This window comes from Coregonus clupeaformis, chromosome 38 (genome assembly GCF_020615455.1).
Source record: "Coregonus clupeaformis isolate EN_2021a chromosome 38, ASM2061545v1, whole genome shotgun sequence".
NCBI lineage: Eukaryota > Metazoa > Chordata > Actinopteri > Salmoniformes > Salmonidae > Coregonus > Coregonus clupeaformis.
In genome coordinates this window covers 3,489,461-3,512,586 of record NC_059229.1, presented here as the reverse complement: position 1 = coordinate 3,512,586, position 23,126 = coordinate 3,489,461, and the positions used below count along the sequence as shown (strand labels likewise).

General features: G+C 49.5%; 1 long non-coding RNA gene across 1 annotated transcript; it reads left to right on the top strand.

Annotated features, from left to right (window-relative positions):
* Window positions 1-1,166: 1,166 nt before the first annotated feature.
* LOC121553967 lies at window positions 1,167-19,008 on the top strand. Its single transcript, XR_005997603.1, has 3 exons — window positions 1,167-1,555; window positions 1,818-1,874; window positions 17,624-19,008. It is a non-coding gene; the product is annotated as an uncharacterized LOC121553967 (long non-coding RNA).
* The last annotated feature ends 4,118 nt before the right edge of the window (window positions 19,009-23,126 follow it).

Here is a 23,126-nt window from a genome sequence, read left to right as displayed (position 1 = left end):
TGAGCTATTACAAGTTCAAATTCATTTAGTTCATTCAAATGGCAGAATACAATTGGATTCTGAATTGCATGATAGAACATTTAATAAAAAGACAACAAAACTAACATACATGTAACATAAGTTTAGGGAACTATTGTTGTGGATGTTATGAGTTGCCGTTCAATAATTGAGTCATGTACGGGATGGATGATCTTTTAGATCATTCAGTTCTTGCATTGACAGCTCTGAGTTTCCTGACTTCCAGAGGTTGTGATGATTGGTTGTGGTAGGAAGTTCCTGTTGCCAGACTGGAGGAGATGATGGGCAGACTGGGCAGAGATTGAGGGTTGAGTGTGCTGATGTGTAGCTGCTGTATCATGGTCCAAGGATATTCCAGCATGCTTGTTTCTTTATTCACTCCAAATGTCCAGTAATGGTTGAGGTGAGATACTAGTGCCGTGCAGGGGCACTGTATTCTAGTACAGGCCCAAAGTTGGTGGTGTAGATGGTTACTAGGCTGGGTTTGGGAATGAAACCCATCATCCCGGCGTTGCAACTGCAACGTCTACCAACTGAGCCACAGAGAACCACAAAGAGTTTCTGGTTACGCTTTTCCACTTGTTGGTCCAGCTCAGGTCATCCTGGATCCCAGCAGTTTAATATCAGATGTTGTTTGCAGAGTGTTCCCATTTAGGTACAAGGGTTCCAAAGGGGGTGGGTTGTGTGTAAAGCAAACATGCAGGACTTTGCACTTGTTTGGGTTGAGCTGCGTGGAGTTCTCATCTACCTAGGAGCACATATTTTCTAGACCATGTTGAAGGCTGGAGAGCTGCCTTACCCTAATGCACTCTGCAATGTTCATGTCATCAATGTATTTCCACCTGTGATCGAACTTCTGAAGTGCGCTGTCGATGAGGGCCAGGAAGATAAGGGGTCCAAGAAGTGTACCTTGAGTCACTCCACAGGTCAGATGTTGCCATGGCGAAAGGGTGCCTTAGTACCGCACCCTCTGCTTCCTTTTGGAGATGAAGCTGCTGTTATTATAGTGCATATGTAATGGTCTTACTTGCATTAGTGAATTTTACATTTCCATTTTTTACATTTTCGTCATTTAGCAGACGCTCTTATCCAGAGTGACTTACAGTTAGTGAGTGCATACATTTTTCATACTGGCCCCCCGTGGGAAACGAACCCACAAACCTGGCGTTGCAAGCGCCATGCTCTACCAACTGAGCTACAGGGGACTTACATAATGGATAGGAGGGTGACCAAGACATCTGTCGTCGACCTGCCATTTTTGCATCCAAGCTGTCTTGGGTCAAGCTTGTGGCCAATGACTTCCAGCATCCAATCGGTGGCAAAACTCTCATCCACCTTAGCTCCGGTATTCCAGAATTGTTCCAGTGTTCTACATCTGTAATGCCTGTAGAACCATTCAGACTATGTTCATGGTGTTTCTTAATTATGTTTCTTAATTATATTTTCTGTCTCCGAGACACCCAAGTTCCGGCCGAGAAATGAGAACTATAAACAGTGGAGGTTCCATTTCTCATGCTGGCAGTCTATTGAAAAAAAGGTAAATGTCATTATGACCATTGAAATTCCACAGTAGCCTGTCAAGTACAATACTATTTTGTTATTTGACAGATATAGTTTCAATATAGGTCTGTAGAATAATTATAAATTAATGCTAACAGATAATTTTACCTTATCTAACTAAGAGTATGTTTAAATAGAATATAGCCTATATTTGTGACTTTATACGTGTATTTAGATCACATTGATAAAAAGACAGGATATCTTGTGGTTCACTGATCGGTGTCATGTATGTTACCTAGATAACTGCATGGTGTAAGGAGAGTGAGGAGAAGTATGGCCATTCACCTCATGTGCAGGTATGTTAATAACATTAATTAGATACACATTTCACATTGAAAGTGAAGTCAACATAACATAGTAATATTTTTCCCAAATAGCATACTTTTTACCCAAATAAATGCTGTAATAAATTGTATTTTCTTTCCATGTGAAATGACTTTATTTTGCAGTTGTTCATACTGCAATGTTCGATCTGTTCATGTTATTTTGTTAATCCAGGCGTTGTTCATGATAAACAGTGTCTTTGAATAAAAAATGGTAACATTTTTGGTAATGTAGAAAATAATAGCATTCACACATTTCTACAAATTCGGTTAGGCATGATATTCCTTGTCAGACTCATCAAAGCTACTTTTCTTAAAATCGAGTGAATAACATAAAATCCCACTTTTGTATCAACAATTTAACGTGACCTTATGGTGAGAGTGAGAGTGACAGATGTAATGATGATGTGAGACGAGACGATTTGATTTGATTATTATTTACATTCTTTAATTCAAGTTCTCTCTGTACACATACAATTGCTTGAAGAAACAACCCCAATATGAATGAAGAAAAGATCCATGGAAGTGTGATCCAAAAGGCAATGTTAGTTGGTTGTATCTACACGGTGCTAAACATATCCACATTTGGCTTTGTATTCACTGTAACGATCCCGGCGGTCTGAGTCGGGTCCTGTCTGGTGACGAGTGTTTCTGGTCGTAGCTCCTGTTTCCCGAGGGTTCGGGAACGCTCCGGGGAGCGCGCTTGTTTCCGCACCTGCTTCCCATCAGCAATCGGCACACCTGGGCCTAATCATCACCCTTCTTAGGGTCTGGCCCAACATCCAGTTCCTGCCGGATCGTTAGCCATGAACATCACTCGTCCGGAACCTCTACCCAACCTCTGCCTGATGGTCGGCGGCTGCCGAGCCATCATCGGATCAACCACTGGACCCTCTACAACTCCTCCACGCCGCCGCTCTGTTCCCTGGATTATTTCCCTTCACCCTTGGTTCAGTAAATAAACACTCACCTTTTGACACCACTTACCTTGTCCTGGTCTGCTTCTGGGTTCTGGCTTAGTAAACCGTGACAGAACGATCCGGCCAGTAATGAACCCAGCGGACCTGGACTCTGTTCGCCATGCTATTACCCAGCAGGAGAAGATGTTGGGTCATCATAGCACGGTACTACAGGAGATCGCGTTGTCAGTTCGGAACCTTTCTACCGGTCTGACGGAGGTCCAGAACCAACGCAAGTGGCCGGTGGAGGATCCACTACCGGTTTCATCCATCTCGCCTGCCGCTTCTGAAGCTGTGGCCATCCGTGAGCCCAAGGTTCCGACGCCGGATAAATATGAGGGGGAGCTGGGAAGATGCCGTTCCTTCCTTATGCAGTGTGGACTAGTGTTCGATCTACAGCCCTACTCTTATGCCACAGACAAGGCTAGGATAGCCTTTGTGATTGAGTTGCTGCGTGGTCGTGCGCTGGAGTGGGCTTCAGCCGTTTGGGAACGACAGGATCCCTGCATGGCTTCATACCAGGGGTTCACGACCGAGATGAGGAAGCTCTTCGACCATTCCGTCCGAGGGAGGGACGCAGCTAGGCGCCTGTTTTCGCTTCGCCAAGGAACTCGCAGCGTGGCCGACTTCGTGATTGAGTTCAAGACGTTGGCTGTGGAGAGTGGGTGGAACGAGGAGTCTCTGCAAGCGGCCTTTTACCAGGGTCTGTCGGAGCAGCTCAAGGATGAGTTGATCTCCTATCCGAGCCTAGTGACCTGGACAGCTTGGTAGCCTTGTCCATTCGGGTGGATAATCGAGTCCGAGAGCGAAGGAGGGAGAAGCAATGGGGTCCGTCCAATCGATCAGTTTCTCAGTTCCCAGTCGGGTCGGGTGGTGGACCAGAACACATCGATCATTCTCCACCACAGTGGATTAGTGGAGAGGTCCTCTCTCCCGATTCGGAACCCATGCAAGTGGGGCGGCACGGGTTAACCAAGGAGGAGCGTCAACATAGACGTAAGACCAACTGCTGCCTCTACTGTGGTAGCTCGGGACATTACATCTCCACTTGTTCCCGGCGGTCGTCAAACTGCCCGGCTCGCTAAAGTTGGGAGGACTTTTAGCGAGCCAGTTTCAACCTCTCAGTACCTCTGTCAGACCCCGCTTCCCGGCTACCCTTGTGAACAGGAATCAGAGCTTAGCGCTTAACGCTTTTATCGATTCAGGTGCCGATGGAAGCTTTCTTGATGCCGAGTTGGTGGAACAGCTGGGGCTTTCCAAGGAGCAATTGCCGGAAGCCATTGAAGCGACCACTCTGAACGGCAGTAGTCTGGCACGTATCACGATGAGGACTGAACCGGTTAAGATGCGGTTGTCAGGGAATCATTCTGAGATGATTTCATTTTTCATTCTGCCGTCTTCCCATGTTCCTCTGGTCCTTGGATACCCCTGGCTGAAGGAACACAATCCCACGTTCGATTGGGTGACGGGCAAGGTAACGAGTTGGAGCCTGGATTGTCATGCTAACTGTCTCAAGACTGCCTGCCCCCATTCGGTTCCCAGTCAGGTGATTGAGGCTAAACCTCCAGATTTGTCCCTGGTTCCCGAGACATATCACGATTTGGGGGAGGTTTTCAGTAAGCAGAAGGCTCTGTCACTCCCTCCCCACCCGACCATATGATTGTGCCATCAACCTGGTCCCTGGAGCTGTCTACCCCAAGGGAAGGTTATACAGTATCTCCCGACCTGAACGTGAGGCGTTGGAGACCTACATCAAGGAGTCCCTAGCTGCTGGTCTCGTTCGTCCTCGTCATCACCCCTGGGGGCAGGATTCTTCTTTGTGGGTAAGAAGGATGGCTCTCTTCGACCATGTATTGACTATCGGGGGTTGAATGACATCACGGTCAAGAACAAGTATCCCCTGCCCTTGATGAGTTCTGCCTTCGACTCCTTACAGGGTGCTACGGTGTTCACCAAGTTAGACCTACGCAATGCGTATCACCTGGTCCGGATCAGAGAGGGGGACGAGTGGTTGACGGGTTTCAATACACCGATGGGGCACTTCGAGTATCAGGTGATGCCGTTTGGACTGACCAATGCTCCAGCGGTATTCCAGAGTATGGTGAACGACGTCCTGAGAGATATGATCGGTCTCTTCGTGTTTGTTTACCTGGATGACATTCTGATCTTCTCGAAGGAACCTACCGACCACGTCCAGCATGTCCGGCAGGTTCTGCAGCGATTGTTGGAGAATCGCCTGTTCGTGAAGGCCGAGAAGTGCGAGTTTCACGCCCACACAACATCCTTTCTCGGGTACATCATCTCCAGGGGAGAGATTAGGATGGACCAGGAGAAGGTTAGAGCGGTTCTGGAATGGGCCCAGCCCGGTACGAGATTGCAGCTCCAGAGATTTTTGGGGTTTGCGAATTTCTACCGCAGATTCATCCGGGATTACAGCCGTGTGGCCGCTCCATTAACTGCCTTGACTTCCAGCATCAGGACCTTCAAGTGGAATCCGGAGGCGGATCGAGCGTTTCTGGATTTGAAGAGGCGATTCACCAACGCACCGATTCTCTCTCAACCGGACACGGCCCGTCAGTTCGTTGTTGAAGTGGACGCGTCTGATGTGGGAGTTGGCGCCATCCTGTCGCAGCGATGCTCCACGGACAGTAAACTCCATCCCTGCGCCTACTACTCTCGTCGCCTTTCACCTGCGGAGAGGAATTACGATGTGGGTAACCGGGAGCTTCTCGCGGTGAAACTTGCCTTGGAGGAGTGGCGCCACTGGTTGGAGGGGGGCGGAGCAACCGTTTATTGTCTGGACTGACCACAAGAATCTTGCTTACGTGCAATCGGCGAAACGTCTCAACTCCCCGTCCAGGCCAGGTGGGCGTTGTTTTTCGGACGATTCAAGTTTGTCCTGACGTTCCGACCTGGGTCTAAGAACGGCAAGGCGGACGCCTTGTCCCGGATGTTCTCCAAGACGGAGGAGAGTGGGTCCAAGACCGAGACTATTCTCCCCGGAACTGCGTCGTGGGAGCAGTCATGTGGAAGATTGAGGAGGAGGTGCTGGCGGCCCTTCGGACTCAGCCCGGTCCCGGTAACGGTCCACCCGGTCGGTTGTTTGTGCCTGAGTCGGTTCGTCCTGCTGTTCTCAAGTGGTCCCACGCCAGTAAGATGGCTTGTCACCCTGGCGTGGCTCGGACTATGGCGTTTCTTCGCAGACGTTTTTGGTGGCCTGCCATGGCCGAGGATACTCGGGGTTTTGTTGCTGCCTGTCCAGTGTGTGCGCAGAATAAGAGTACCAATCGGCCCAGCTCTGGACTACTTCACCCCCTTCCTATTCCCCGGCGTCCATGGTCGCATCTGGCCCTGGACTTCGTCACGGGGTTGCCCGCTTCTGAGGGGAACACGGTCGTTCTGACTATCGTGGACAGATTCAGCAAGTTCGCCCACTTTGTGCCGATTGCCAAGCTTCCCTCTGCCTCGGAGACGTCCGAGATCCTGGTTAGGGAGGTTTTCAGGGTCCACGGTTTGCCCAGTGATATCGTTTCCGACCGTGGCCCTCAGTTTACCTCTGCTGTCTGGAAGTCCTTCTGTTCGGCCATTGGAGCTACAGTCAGTCTCACATCTGGTTTTCACCCCCAATCCAATGGTCAGGCGGAGAGAGCCAACCAGAAGATGGAATCCACGCTACGCTGTCTGGTCTCTTCCAACCCCACCTCCTGGGCCTCTCAGTTGCCTTGGGTTGAGTATGCCCACAATACTCTCCCTACATCTGCCACTGGGATGTCTCCCTTCCAGTGCCTGTATGGCTACCAACCTCCCCTGTTCCCTTCTCAGGAGAAGGAGCTCTCAGTGCCTTCTGTTCAGGCCCACATTCGTCGTTGCCACCGGACCTGGCATCGGGCCAGAAAGGCACTCCTTAGAGGTTCGGACCGGTATCAGCTCCAGGCGAATCGTCGCCGGATCCCCGCTCCCACCTATACCATCGGAGATAGGGTTTGGTTGGCCACACGGGATCTTCCGTTACGGACTGAGTCTAGGAAGTTGTTACCGAGGTTCATTGGTCCGTTTGTGGTGGAGAAGGTGATCAATCCAGTGGCAGTTCGACTCAAACTACCGAGGACGCTCAGAGTCCATCCCACCTTTCATGTCTCCTGCCTCAAGCCTGTCCTCCTCAGTCCTCTGTTGCCTCCTCCGCCTCCTCCTCCTCCTCCTCGGATGATCGGAGGTGGTCCTGCCTACACGGTGCGGCGCATCATGGATTCCCCGACGGCGGGGCCGGGGTTTCCAGTATCTCGTGGACTGGGAGGGGTATGGTCCTGAGGAGAGGAGTTGGATTCGCGGCGACAGGTCCTAGATCCGGATCTCATCAGGGACTTCTACCGCCTCCATCCTGGCGCTCCGGGAGTCCGCCCGGTGGCGTTCGCGGAGGGGGGTACTGTAACGATCCCGGCGGTCTGAGTCGGGTCCTGTCTGGTGACGAGTGTTTCTGGTCGTAGCTCCTGTTTCCCGAGGGTTCGGGAACGCTCCGGGGAGCGCGCTTGTTTCCGCACCTGCTTCCCATCAGCAATCGGCACACCTGGGCCTAATCATCACCCTTCTTAGGGTCTGGCCCAACATCCAGTTCCTGCCGGATCGTTAGCCATGAACATCACTCGTCCGGAACCTCTACCCAACCTCTGCCTGATGGTCGGCGGCTGCCGAGCCATCATCGGATCAACCACTGGACCCTCTACAACTCCTCCACGCCGCCGCTCTGTTCCCTGGATTATTTCCCTTCACCCTTGGTTCAGTAAATAAACACTCACCTTTTGACACCACTTACCTTGTCCTGGTCTGCTTCTGGGTTCTGGCTTAGTAAACCGTGACATTCACACACATCTATTCCCTGCTCTTAAGCAAGAGGGCTGAGCTCATTACATCTTCCATGGTCTTAATAACTTAAATGGATTAAGCTTTGACCAGTTCAAAGCCAGGCTGAAACTCTACCCCAAAAGAGTCTTTATCAACAGAACCATATTGCCCTTTCATGTTAGAATGTGGTTTAAACATCAAGGAGTAAAACTGTGGGTTTACTGAGACCTATTCTTAGTTTTTCAAGGAACTGACTTGGATGTAAGTCCATCTTTCGTGAGGTATTAGCTACAATATCTGCAGTACAGAAACTATTCCACAATGGGTGGTACCACATGCACATAGTTCTGCAGTAGACTCCTTATGCTATAAAAACGCATGTTGCCAGTCAACATGCATGAGGACCTGTCTGCCTGTCCTCTGATCATGCAAGTAACATAAGTGGATCAATCCTCTATACATTGTCAAGGGGGGAGGATAATGACAATGAAAAAATTTACATGTATACAGCATGTACAGAAATAGAGAAAAAAAAAGCAGACGTACAGTACCAGTCAAAAGGTTGGACACACCTACTCATTCAAGGGTTTTTCTTTATTTTTACTGTTTTCTACATTGTAAAATAATAGTGAAGACATCAAAACTTTGAAATAACACATATGGAATCATGTAGTAACCAAAAAAGTGTTCAACAAATCAAAATATATTTTATATTTGAGATTCTTCAAATAGCCACCCTTTGCCTTGATGACAGCTTTGCACACTCTTGCCATTCTCTCAACCAGCTTCATGAGGTAGTCACCTGGAATGCATTTCAATTAACAGGTGTGCCTTCATGAAAGTTAATTTGTGGAATTTCTTTCCTTCTTAATGAATTTGAGCCAATCAGTTGTGTTGTGACAAGGTAGGGGGTTATACAGAAGATAGCCCTATTTGGTAAAAGACCAAGTCCATATTATGGCAAGAACAGCTCAAATAAGCAAAGAGAAATGACAGTCCATCATTACTTTAAGACATGAAGGTCAGTCAATCTGGAAAATGTCAGGAACCCTTAAAATGTATTCAAGTGCAGTCGTAAAAACCATCAATCGCTGTGATGAAACTGGCTCTCATGAGGACCGCCACAGGAATGGAAGACTCAGAGTTACCTCTGCTGCAGAGGATAAGTTCATTAGAGTTACCAGCCTCAGAAATTGCAGCCCAAATAAATGCTTCACAGAGTTCAAGTCACAGACACATCTCAACATCAACTGTTCAGAGGAGACTGTGTGAATCAGGCCTTCATGGTCGAATTGCTGCAAAGAAACCACTACTAAAGGACAACAATAAGAAGAGACCTGCTTGGGCCAAGAAACACGAGCAATGGACATTAGACCGGTGGAAATGTGTCCTTTGGTCTGGAGTCCAAGTTTGAGATTTTTGGTTCCAACCGCCGTGTCTTTGTGAGACACGGTGTGGGTGAACGGATGATCTCCGCATGTGTAGTTCCCACCGTAAAGCATGGAGGAGGAGGTGTTATGGTGTGGGGGTGCTTTGCTGGTGACACTGTCTGTGAATTATTTAGAATTCAAGGCACACTTAACCAGCATGGCTACCACAGCATTCTGCAGCGATACGCCATCCCATCTGGTTTGGGCTTAGTGGGACTGTCATTTGTTTTTCAACAGGACAATAATATATAATAATAATATATGCCATTTAGCAGACGCTTTTATCCAAAGCGACTTACATGGAGACAACCTTTGAAAAAGCCCATTAGTGCTCTATATATAGCCAGTAAATCAGTGACTCCTCCCTGTGAACCAGAGAGCTAGAACAGTAGAGATGAGGATTGTGGAACACACTCAACATGTAATATCATATAACACAAACACACACACACACACACACACACACACAGAGACACACACAGAGACACACACAGAGACACACACACACAGAGAGAGATAGATACAGACACAGTTTAGGTAGGCTTTTGATTGGTCCGCCCTATCCCTATTGGACAACACAACGGCTGAAATCTGAAGCTTGGAATTGTATTGGTTGGCACTTGTTTCTTTTTCATTTACATTTACATACAGTATATTTGACAATTAAAGAGCAACATTTAATAGGGTTTAAATCAAACCATGTCGAAAAAAAGCAGTTGGGAATTCCATCATATCCCTCTGGAAAAATGTAGGACCACTCCTGAGAAAGAGTCTTTGGATTCTCACAATGCACTTCAGACAGAGGAAAGTAGATGGATACATAGTGATAGTCTGTGTGAGAGAAATAGAGAGAGAAATAGATAGAGTGCAGTGGCTGTGTGCAGATGCTGATGCTTGAACATTGATATGTTTATATAGCAAAGCAAGAGTCGTCCCTCAGCATGGAAAACCCTGGGGGTGTGGTCATGTTGAGAGCCCCGCCCTCACCCATTAGTCCCTTCAGACCCAGTATGTCCAGTCCCGTGGTCCCATGAAGGACAAGGGGCACAGACTCTTCCTTTAACTGGCAGGAGGATGAAGTTGCCGTAGTGTCTACATTTTTCTATGGTTAAGGTTAGGATATGGGTAAGATGAGCTGACCCTAGATCTGTGGCTAAGGGACAACCTCTACCCATCTCCTTTAACTGGACCGTGATAGGCTGTCCTCTAAGAGGTCCTCTAGTGACCCCGCCCCCTCTGTGCTAGGCTCCTCCTTCTGCTCCATCTTGGTCTTCTTAATGGGGGGTTTGCTGAAGCTGGGCGGGGTGTCCTACGGCATCAACTCTTTGGCCAAGATGTTCGTCACTGCATGACCAGCTCTATGGTTGGCAGCTTGTCGTGGTCCTCTCTTCCTCCTGAAGGCAGCACCAGACTGCAGCGCCTCCATCAGGCCATCCATGATACCAGTCTCATCACCCTCTGCCTTGAGGTCCAGTTGTTGGCTTCTCTTCTGTTTCTCCTCCTTCTCCCTGTCAGCCTTCTCCTTGGCCAGCTTGGCTCTCTTCATCTTCTCCTCTGACTCCCTCCTCTTCGCATTCTCCTTCACTGCTTGCTGGAACATGTTCTTGAAGTTGTTGAGGTCAATGAAGAACTCTTCGACAGAAATCTTGCGAGGGAACACAAAGTATTCCCCCAGGTCAGAGTACTGCTTCTCCATGTTCTTATGCATCATGTCCAACTTCTCATGTTGCTCTCTGGCACTGGCACTGGCCACAAAGCTAGTCATTTTCTCTATGAACATGTCCCTATCACTCTGTGGAGGAGGGAAGGTCTCCAGGTCTTTGTCCAGAGTCTTCAGCGCACAGCCCATCTGCTCCAGGTTCTTCTGCAGGGTCTCAGCTGACACTCGGCTGGCCTTCTCGACAATGACCCAACACACCTCCAGGCTGTGTAAGGGCTATTTTACCAAGAAGGAGAGTGATGGAGTACTGCATCAGATGACCTGGCCTCCACAATCTCCCGACCTCAACCCAATTGAGATGGTTTGGGATGAGTAGGACGGCAGAGTGATGGAAAAGCAGCCAACAAGTGCTCAGCATATGTGGGAACTCTTTCACGACTGTTGGAAAAGCATTCCAGGTGAAGCTGGTTGAGAAAATGCCAAGAGTGTGCAAAGCTGTCATCAAGGCAAAGGGTGGCTATTTGAAGAATCTCAAATATAAAATATATTTTGATTAACACTTTTTTGGTTACTACATGATTCCATATGTGTTATTTCATAGTGTTGATGTCTTCACTATTATTCTACAATGTAGACAATAGTAAAAATAAAGAAAAACCCTTGAATGAGTGTCACGACTTCCTCCGAAGCTACCTCCCCTCCTTGTTCGGGCATGCTTTGACATTCGTCGTCACCAGCCTTCTATCCACTGCCGCTCCATATCTCATCATTCCATGTGTCTTGTCTTGTCAATTACACACACCTGGTTCATATTCCCCTCATTAGTACATGTATAAGTGTTCCCTCTGCCCCCTTGTTCTTGTGGGTGATTGTGTCATGTGAGATGAGTGTAGCTCGGTGGCGCTACCTGTACTTTGTATTGCCCGGGTATATTTTCCCTGTGTGCCTGTATTTGTTCCAGTGCGCCTGTTTTGCGCACTGGACTGTTCACGCTATCAAGCGTAACTGTGTACTACAGAAATAAACTCTGTATTCTGTGATTTACCCTCCTGCACCTGACTCCTTCAAATCACACTCTCACAGAATCACCCACCCGCTATGGAGTCAGCGGGAGAGGAGTGCATGCCTGGAGTCGTGGCACGGGTCCAGGAGCATTCAACGATGCTAGCCAGCTTGGGAGAAGCGATGGATCGGGTTCTTCAGGTCGTCCAACGCCTGGAGAGGACAGGACCCGTCTGTCGAGACCAGCTGGGCAACCCGATCCAGCCACCCACACTCCAGCACCCAGAGGGATCCATATATCCCGAACACGGGAGTTCGACGGGACAGCTGCTCTCTGCCAAGGATTCCTCCTCCAACTGGAGCTCTACTTCTCCAGCATCAGGCTGGTCCCATCAGAGCGGGAGAAGGTGTCCGCCCTCGTCTCCTGCCTCTCGGGGAAAGCCCTGGAGTGGGCCAACGCGGTCTGGAACGAAGGAGGAGCCGCGTTGGACAACTACGGGGAGGTCGCTCGCCTCTTTCGAGCTGTCTTCGATCACCCGCCCGAAGGTCGAGAGGCAGGCGAGCAGCTGGTCCGTCTGAGGCAGGGGATGAGGACTGCGCAGGACTTCACCTTGGAGTTTTGGACTCTAGCAGCTGGGTCCGGGTGGAACGAGCGGGCCCTTATCGACCACTTCCGGTGCCATCTGCGGGAGGACGTCCGAAGTAGGCTAGCCTGCCAGGACACCATGTTGTCCTTCACACAACTGGTGGACATGGCCATCCGTTTGGACAACCTGCTGGCAGCCAGAGGATGTCCTGGAGGGGGTCTGCCCGTTCCCACCCCGGCCGACTCGGATCCCGAGCTGATGGAGCTGGGTGGAACCACGATCTGAGAGAGTGGAGGATGACAGCGCCAGTGTCACTCTGGTGGCACGAAGGGACATTACACCGCACGTTGTCGTCAGCATTCTTTTGGTTCTGGACGCGGCAGGCAGGGCACTCTTGCATCACCCCAGGTATCGAACACCCACACTCGTTCAGAGCCCTCTGCTGCGCACTGTACCCTACCCATCTACTTTCCTGATCACATGGTAGTTCCCCAGTGTAAGGCACTAGTCGATTCAGGCGCAGCTGGGAACTTTATGGACAGGGCATTCTCACACAGTCTAGGCATTTCATTGGTTCCCCTATCCATTCCACTCCCCATCAGAGCACTTGATAGTCGACCATTAGGGTCCGGGTTTGTTAGGGAAGTTACAGCACCAGTCATCATGATTACCCATGAGATATATTGCAAGCAAGTCACTTTTCATTATTATTGAGTCTCCTGCTTTCCCTGTGGTATTAGGTATCCCTTGGTTAGCACTCCACAACCCCACCTTCTCATGGCCGCAGAGGGTTCTCACGGGGTGGTCGCGAGAGTGTCAGGGTAGGTGTCTAGGTGTTTCCGTTGGTGCAACCACGGTGGAAAGTCCAGACAGTACCTCCACCGTGCGCATTCCCCCCGAATACCTTGAATTGGTGCACAAGTTTTCTAGAACACGGGCGACCAAGTTACCACCTCATCGGGCGGGGGATTGCGCGATAAACCTCCGGGTAGACGCTGTGCCTCCCAGGAGTCATGTGTATCCCCTGTCACAGGCTGAAACGGAGGCTATGGAAACATACGTCACTGAGTCCCTGCGCCAGGGGTATATACGTTCCTCCACTTCACCCGCTTCCTCAAGTTTCTTTTTTTGTGAAGAACAAAGACGGCAGTCTGCGCCTTTGCATTGATTATCGACCACTGAACAAGGAGACAATAAGATTTAGTTATCCTCTCCCCCTCATTCCTTCAGTGATTGAGTCAATGCATGGGGCGCTGTCACGGTTTCGGCCGAGGCTGCTCCTCCTCCTTGTTCGGGCAGGTTTCGGCGGTCGTCGTCCCCGGAGTACTAGCTGCCACCGATCTATGTTTCATGTTCGTTTGGTTTTGTCTTGATGTTGTACACCTGTGTCTAGTTAGTCCTCATTAGTGTCCTATTTAGTTCTCGTTGTGTGTGTTTGGTGTTGTGTGTGATTGCTCTTCTGTTTGGTGTTCTGAGCTACGTACTTCCCTCCGTTGTTTGGAGAGGTTTTCGCACATGTTAGTGCGCCTTTTGTTTGACGCCTGTGTGCGCCTTTATTTCGCCTCTGGGCTTATTGTGCTCGTGTACTACGTGAATAATTCACTAAAGTCTTTTGGACTTAGCTTCTGCGTCCTGCGCTTAATTCCTGCACCACACCCACCTTCAGCACCCCTGACAGAATCACACACCTTTATGAATGGAATCAGCAGGAGCAACAGTCACGCCTGAGTCGCTGGAGGAGCATGTCCGCGGCCAGGATGACCAGATCAGACAACTGGGGACCGCTCTGCAGGACGTCATCAACACCCTGCACCGATGGGAGTCCAGAGGGGTACCCACACCTCCACCTACCCTGCCACCCCCATCGGCCGGTCCACCAGTCCCAGGTCCGGAACCCAGTGGGATTCGGCTCTCGCTCCCGAGGGCGTATGACGGAACAGCTGCCGGGTGTCAGGGGTTCCTCCTGCAGGTGGAGCTCTACCTGGCCACTGTACACCCGGTGCCCTCGGGACACGAGAGCGTTCCGCCCTCATCTCCTGTCTCACGGGCAAGGCGTTGGAATGGGCCAACGCCGAGTGGAGGAGGATGGACGCCACCACCATCTCCTACGCCGAGTTCTCCCGTCGCTTCAAGGCCGTGTTCGACCATCCACCTGAGGGCAAAGCGGCGGGGAGCGTCTATTCCACCTGAGACAGGGAGGAGGAGCGCACAGGCGTTCGCGCTGGAGTTCCGGACTCTAGCGGCAGACGCAGGGTGGAATGAACGGGCCCTCATCGACCAATTTCGATGTAGCCTACGGGAGGACGTTCAACGTGAGTTGGCCTGCAGGGACACCAATTTCACCTTCGACCAGTTGGTCGATATGTCCATCCGTCTGGACACCCTGCTGGCCACCCGTGGACGTCCCGAGTGGGGTCCGTCCATTCCACCCTCCGGCACCTCCGAGCCGAGCCCTATGGAGCTCGGGGGTGCCGGCGCTAGAGAAAGGAGGAGGAGGAGCCCGAGGGGGCCTGTCCCCTGCACCAAGTGCGGTCGTGGAGGGCACACTGCGGCCAGGTGCTGGGGAGGGTTCCCCGAGGGAGGAGAAAACAGGCCACGCACTGGGGAGCCTGCCCAGGTGAGTAGACGCCCCACTTACCCAGAGCTCTCTGTTGCGCACTTTTGTATACCTGTTTGTTTTCCACAGGTTGCACCTCATTCCCAGCATAAGGCGCTAGTAGATTCAGGCGCAGCTGGGAATTTTGTTGATCGGAAGTTCTGTTTAGATTTAGGGGTCCCTCTCCTGCCTGTTGACAAACCTTTTCCCGTTCATGCTTTAGATAGCCGCCCGTTGGGGTCGGGGTTGATTAGGGAAGTCACAGCGCCACTTAGGATGTGTGCGCAGGGGGTCATGAGGAAACTATACAGTTGTATCTGATCGACTCTCCTGCGTACCCGGTGGTGCTGGGAATTCCCTGGTTAAGCACCCATAACCCTGCTATTTCGTGGCAACATAGGGCTCTCAATGGGTGGTCTGCTCAGTGTGAGGGGCGATGTCTGGGTGTTTCCGTAGGGGCGACTTCGGTGGAAAGTCCAAACCAAGTGCCCGCACTGCACATTCTGCCTGAATATGGGGATTTAGCTCTCGTGTTTAGTAAAGCTAGGGCGACGCAGTTGCCTCCTCATAGACAGGGGGATTGTGCGATTGATCGCCAGGCAGGAGCAGCGCTCCCACGGAGCCACGTGTATCCTTTGTCTCAAGAGGAGAGAAAAGCTATGGAAACTTACATAGCCGAATCTTTGAGACAGGGATACATACGGCCCTCCACTTCTCCCGCCTCCTCGAGCTTCTTTTTTGTGAAGAAAAAAGATGGAGGGTTGCGCCTGTGCATCGATTACCGTGGTCTCAATCAGATTACTGTGAAATACAGTTATCCACTCCCTCTGATTGCGACCATGACGGAGTCATTGCATGGAGCGTGGTTTTTCACAAAACTGGATCTCAGGAGCGCGTATAACTTGGTGTCCCCACGGCCCTGCAAACTGCGGAGACCCTGTTTACACACGTCTTCCGGCACTATGGGGTACCAGAGGATATAGTGTCTGACCGAGGTCCACAGTTCACATCCAATGTCTGGAAGGCGTTCATGGAACGTCTGGGGGTCTCGGTCAGCCTGACCTCTGGTTTCCACCCCGAGTCTAATGGGCAGGTGGAACGGGTAAATCAGGATGTGGGTAGGTTCCTGCGGTCCTACTGTCAGGATCGGCCGGGGGAGTGGTCAGTGTTCTTGCCATGGGCCGAATATGCCCAGAACTCTTTCCGTCACTCCTCCACTAACCTAACGCCATTCCAATGTGTTACCAACCGGTTCTGGCACCGTGGCACCAGAGCCAGACTGAGGCTCCTGCGGTGGATGACTGGTTTCGGTGCGCGGAGGAGACATGGGACGCTGCCCACGTCCACCTCCAATGTGCCATACGTCGTCAGAAGGCCAACGCTGACTGATACAGGGTGATCGGGTCTGGCTCTCGACCCGGAATCTGCCCCTCCGCCTGCCCTGCCGGAAGCTGAGCCCGCGGTTTGTGGGGCCGTTCAAAGTCCTGAGGAGAATCAACGAGGTTACCTATATGTTATTACTCCCCCATGATTACCGTATTAAACCCTCGTTTCATGTGTCTCTCCTCAGGCCGGTGGTGGCTGGTCCGCTCCAGGAGTCTGAAGTGCGGGAGGTCCCTCCGCCTCCTCTGGACATCGAGGGGGCCCCAGCGTACTCCGTCTGTTCCATCCTGGATTTGAGGAGTCGGTGTGGGGCCTTCAGTACCTCGTGGAGTGGGAGGGGTACTGTCCGGAGGAATGGTGCTGGGGTCCCGGTGAGGGATATCCTCGATCCCTCCCTGTTGCGGGATTTCCACCGTTGCCATCATGCTCGCCCTGCTCCGCGTCCTTCTGGCCGTCCCCAAGGCCGGGGTCGGCGCACTGCTGGAGCTGCGCGTCAAGGGGGTACTGTCACGACTTCCTCCAAAGCTGCCTCCCCTCCTTGTTTGGGCAGGCTCCGGTGTTCGTCGTCACCGGACTTCTAGCCACTGCTGCTCCATATCTCATCATTCCATTTGTCTTGTCTTGTCAATTACACACACCTGGTTCATATTCCCCTCATTAGTACATGTACATCCTCCTGTAGCTCAGTTGGTAGAGCATGGCACTTGCAGCGCCAGGGTTGTGGGTTCAATTCCCACAGGGGGCCAGTATGAAAAATGTATGCACTCACTAACTGTAAGTCGCTCTGGATAAGAGCGTCTGCTAAATGACTAAAATGTAATGTAAATGTATAATTGCCCCCTTGTGGGTGATTGTTTCATGTGATATAAGTGTAGCTCGATGGAGCTACCTTTACTTTGTATTGCCGGGGTATATTTTCCCTGTGTGCCTATATTTGTTCCAGTGCGCCTGTTTTGCGCACTGGACTGTTGATGCTATCCAGCATAACTGTGTACTACGGAATAAACTCTGTATTCTGTGATTTACCCTCCTGCGCCTGACTCCTTCAAATCACACTCTCACAATGAATAGGTGTGTCCAAACTTTTGACTGGTACTGTACATTTAAAAAAAGCATAATTAAAAACCCTTTCCAAACTCTGTCCCACTCCCAAACTAATATCACCCAGGAATACACTGGGTACGACACCTCTCCTTCAGCTCTCCTTTCCTTTCCTCTCTTCTCCTCTCCTCTCTCAGTTCATCCTCCACTCTCACCCCAATGTAGGTCAAGTGGCCTTCTCTGTTGGCAATGGCATCATGGATTCCCTCTTCCCTCCTTCTCGGCGCTGGAACAACAACTCTGTGTTCCGGGCCAGACTGGGAAGTTTCTCTGGACTCCACAGGTAAATTGTGGGAAAGTTATTGGTTGGCCACACTCCAGGTGGCCGGGGGATCAGATGCAGTGGTAGGTACAGTTGGTCTCATTCTGCCCCGCCGGTCCGCACTCTAGGAGCAGCCCCCCTCAACTGGAAAAGAGTTCAGGACCAGACACACTGTGATCTTGGAAATCAAGGCACTTTACTAAAACATTATTAATTTTAGTGAGTGAGAACTATCATAGTTTTAGTAAGTGAGACACTTCTTTTGCTGTGAGCACTGACCTGTGTGTTTCTCCTCAGCATCAGGAGGCAGCAGGTGGTTTATACAGGCGATGGTCTGGCTGGGAGCCTTTTCTACAGGGGCTGGGCAGGGTGGTCTGGCTGGGAGCCACTTCTACAGGGGCTGGGCAGGGTGGTCTGGCTGGGAGCCGCTTCTACAGGGGCTGGGCAGGGTGGTCTGGCTGGGAGCCGCTTCTACAGGGGCTGGGCAGGGAGCCTCCTGATCTAGTCCCAGCTGGAGACGCCTCATGTGACGGACCACCGCTGTGGCATTAAACGTTTGCTGCATGACCAAACATAATCCCATCAGAGACGTATGCATGAATAAACCCCTTGTAAAGGGACCCTTATTGTAAAATTCTATTTTGCACCATAAAGCTCACAAAATGTTACATGAAGTCATAATAGTTGATGGTAGGACAGCATAATAAGAATAACCCACCCTCCATTTGCTCTTGGGGAGCTCTGTTGGGGGGGCACAAGAATATGTGCAAGAAGGTGTGCGTGTGTGTGAGTTCATGCATGCGGGTGCACTGTACCAGGGGTGCTGAAGAGCCTCGTCACATGTGTAGCGTACCCTTGGGTCCTTCTCTATCAGGTGGACTATAAGGTCTTTAGCTAAAAAAACACCACAGGGACACACGATTTATGTCACTCTCATCTGAGAGTGGAGGACCTGAGTCGAAGATATCGTCAAGAAAGGGGGTGGAGAGAGAGGAACATGTGAAATGTCAAAATAATGACAGACGAATACTGCCAGTTAAACAAGATGTAAAAGACTGAAGACTGGAAATACTTAAACCAGGAGTATTATGTATTAAGTATTATTTGATGTATTATTATATTTTTTGATAATTACATATCGGGATATTATTTTTGATGATATATCGTATAGTTTTGAAAATATTGCAATATCATTTTTGCGCTAGTTTGCTGTACTTACACCAAAACTCCAGTATTTTTCCTTCATAGCTTGTTGTCCATCTTGTTTTTAAATAGGGAGCCAATTTGTTTTCAGCACTTTTATTTCCATGACTGCTTAAAACGTGTTTCTCATGGCTCTCTCTTGTCCCTCTGCAGCAGACATACATATGGTGAGCAATATGTTTGGAACATCGAATCGAAATAAAATCACAGTATCGAATCGCAATACATATAGAATTGTGAGAATTGCAATACGTATCGTATTGGCACCTAAGTATTGTGATAATATCGCCTCGTGAAGTCCCTGGCAATTCCCAGCCCTAACCAGGAATGGACAGTCCCCATTTATGACTAGTCCATAATGTAATAACTGCCAATAATGTAATAGCTTTTTCATTTCTAACATAATAACCAGTCTCCTGGATCCTAGCGATAGATAGAGAGAAAGAGAGATCTAGAGATAGATAGAAGGTAGTAACCCTGTCACTATAGTCCACACCAGTCTCCTGGCCAGCATCACAGTGAGATGGAAGTTCTGCAGAGAGATGAGACAATATAAACAGATTGAAGGAATGAGTGTGTGTGTTTGTTTGTGTGTGTGCGTGTATGTACATTTGCTCACCAGAGAGGTAGAGGCAGCAGGTGGCTGTGTGTGTGTGTATGTGTGTCTGCGTGCAGTTGTGAGTGCGAGTGTTTGTCTATATTACTACTAACCAGAGACGTTGAGGCTGCTGGACGACTATAGGGTTACGGCGTTTATGGTCACCGGCGTCTGTCGTCCTCCGTGTGTGGGGTAGCCTTCAAAATAAAAGTCCCTCGTTGAAAGTGATGCAAACGGATACAAGTAATGGAATCATCCCATATTTTGACTGGGTAAGGCTAAACAAGGTTGGAATGTTCTTACATAATTACAATTTTCACAATAAACAGAAAACATTGTTGAATTCCCACTGTGGATGTATTAGGCGGCAGGTAGCCTAGCGGTTAAGAGTGTTGAGTCAGTAACCGAAAGGTCTCTGGTTCGAATCCCTGATCCGGTAAGGTGGAAAAATCTGCTGTTCTGCCCTTGAGCAAGGCAGTTAACCCCCAACAACAACTGCTCCCTGGTCGCCGATGATGTGGACGTTGATTAAGGCAGCCCCCAACGGACCCAGCTGGGCTAGCTAGGAGCATCTGACCAATGACAGGATGTATGGATCGATATCTCTCAGGTGGGGGAGAGCTAGACTATGTGCTGTAGAACAAATTTCCAGCGTGTGTATGTTGTTGTTTACATCTGGCTGGCGCCACATAGTCTAGCTCTCTCCCATGTGAGAGATATCGATCCATGTGCCCTGGCCAGTCGGGTCCGTCGCATGCTCTCTCAAGCATGGAAATATTAGCCGGGCCTGAACTGTGTTTTTTCCAGTGTCAGAGTGTGGGGACATACGTGCATGGGATATGTGTAGTCCTCCCGAGTGGCGCAGTGGTCTAAGGCACTGCATCGCAGTGCTAGCTGTGCCACTAGAGATCCTGGTTCGAATCCAGGCTCTGTCGTAGCCGGCCGCGACCGGGAGACCCATGGGGCGGCGCACAATTGGCCCAGCGTTGTCCAGGGTAGGGGAGGGAATGGCCGGCAGGGATGTAGCTCAGTTGGTAGAGCATGGTGTTTGCAACGCCAGGGTTGTGGGTTCGATTCCAGTATAAAAAATAAGAATGTATGCACTAACTGTAAGTCGCTCTGGATAAGAGCGTCTGCTAAATGACTAAAATGTAAATGTAAATTACAAAGTAATTTGTTGTTGTTATTTATCTCCATATAGCTATTACTATGTTATATGCTGAAGCTGAAGTTGTTACTAGTATTGGCTATTATTACCTCTAGTGTAATTTCTATGTATAATACTTGCTATTTATGTTGCCCATTTGTATAGTCAAATTCATTCACATTTATTTATAAAGCCCTTTTTACATCAGCAGATGTCACAAAGTCCTTATATAGAAACCTAGCCTAAAACCCTAAAGAGCAAGCAATGCAGATGTAGAAGCACGGTGGTTAGGAAAAACTCCCTAGAAAGGCATGAACCTAGGAAGAAACTTAGAGAGGAACCAGGCTCTGAGGGGTGGCCAGTCCTCTTCTGGCAGTGCCGGTGGAGATTGTAAGAGTACATGGCCATTAAGGCTAGACTGTTCTCCAAGATGTTCAAACGTTCATAGATGACCAGCAGGGTCAAATAATAATCACAGTGGTTATAGAGGGTGCAACAGGTCAGCACCTCAGGAGTAAATGCCAGTTGGCTTTTCATAGCCGAGCATTCAGAGGTCAAGGCAGCCGGTGAGGTAAAAAGAGAGAGAGCGAGAGAGAGAGAGAGAGCGAACGAGAGGGAGAGAGAGAGGGTCAAAACAGAAGGTCCGGGATAAGGTAACAGGTCCGGTGAACAGGTCAGGGTTCCATAGCCGCAGGCAGAACAGCAGAAATTGGATCAGCAGCACGACAAGGTAGCACATCCGGTGAACAGGTCAGGGTTCAATAGCCTCATCATATGGTATTAGGTAACCTGTTTACACATGCTAATTCATTGTTCCTGTATTACTGTGTAATAGCTGGTTATTAGATACAGTCCTTACCTATTGTGCTATTGCAGTTCTGTTCCAGTTCTATTCAATGTTGTATCCCATTTGATATGCATACATTCATCCTGCTCTATTCATTGCATTCCATGTGTATATTCATTATTCCTTTCATTTCTGTATTAGAGAACTATCTCCATGTACATCCCAATGTTCATCTTCCTCAGTGTGTTTAAATAAAGTTCCTGTGTGTGTCAACTCTTGGACTGCCTTATTCTCCTTTAACCGGGGCCGGTGTCAGTGGGTCACAAATCAGTACAATCAAATAAAATAAAATAAAATTGTATTTGTCACATGCGCCGAATACAATAGGTGTAGACCTTACCGTGAAATGCTTACTTACAAGCCCTTAACCAACAATGCAGTTCAAGAAATCGAGTTAAGTAAATATTTACTAAATTAACTAAAGTAAAAAATAAAATAAAAAGTAACACAATAAAAGAACAATAACGAGGCTATATACAGGGGGTACCTGTCACGCCCTGACTCAGGGGACGGTTATTTGTTGAGTCAGGGTGTGTATATTTCATGTTGTGTTTATTTCTATGTTTAGTTTCTAGATCGTTTAGATCTATGTTGGCCAGGGTGGTTCCCAATCAGAGGCAGCTGTAGCTCGTTGTCTCTGATTGGGGACAATACTTAGGCAGCCGTTTGGCACCAGTCTGTGTGGGATCTTGTTCCGTGTAAGGTATGTTGTTTGTGTGCTACCTTGGACTTCACGTTTCGTTTGTTGTTTTGTTGTGTGTTCAGTACGTGAATCAATATGAATACATATCACGCTGCGCCTTGGTCCTTCTCGTTAATGAACGATCGTGACAGTACCGGTTCCAAATCAATGTGCAGGGGTACAGGTTAGTCAAGGTAATTTGTACATGTAGGTAGGGGTAAAGTGACTATGCATAGATAATAAACAGCGAGTAGCAGCAGTGAAAAACAAAGGGGGGGGCGGGTCCGGTACCGCTTGTCGTGTGGTAGCAGAGAGAACAGTCTATGACTTGGGTGACTGGAGTCTTTGACAATTTTTTGGGCCTTCCTCTGACACCGCCTAGTATATAGGTCCTGGATGGCAGGAAGCTTGGCCCCAGTGATGTACTGGGCCGTACGCACTACCCTCTGTACCGCCTTACGGTCAGAGGCCGAGCAGTTGGCATACCAGATGCTGATGCAACCGGCCAGGATGCTCTCGATGGTGCAGCTGTACAACTTTTTGAGGATCTGAGGACCCATGCCAAATCTTTTCAGTCTCCTGTGGGGGAATAGGCTTTGTCGTGCCCTCTTCACGACGGTCTTGGTGTGTTTGGACCATGATAGTTTGTTGGTGACGTTGACACCAAGGAACTTGAAGCTCTCAACTTGCTCGACTACAGCCCCATCAATGAGAATGGGGGCGTGCTGGGTCCTTATTTTCCCGTAGTCCACAATCATCTCCTTTGTCTTGATCACGTTGAGGGAGAGGTTGTTATAATGGCACCACATGGCCAGGTCTCTGACCTCCTCCCTATAGGCTGTCTCATCGTTGTCGGTGATCAGGCCTACCACTGTTGTGTCTTCGGCAAACTTAATGATGGGGTTGGAGTCATGCCTGGCCATGCAGTC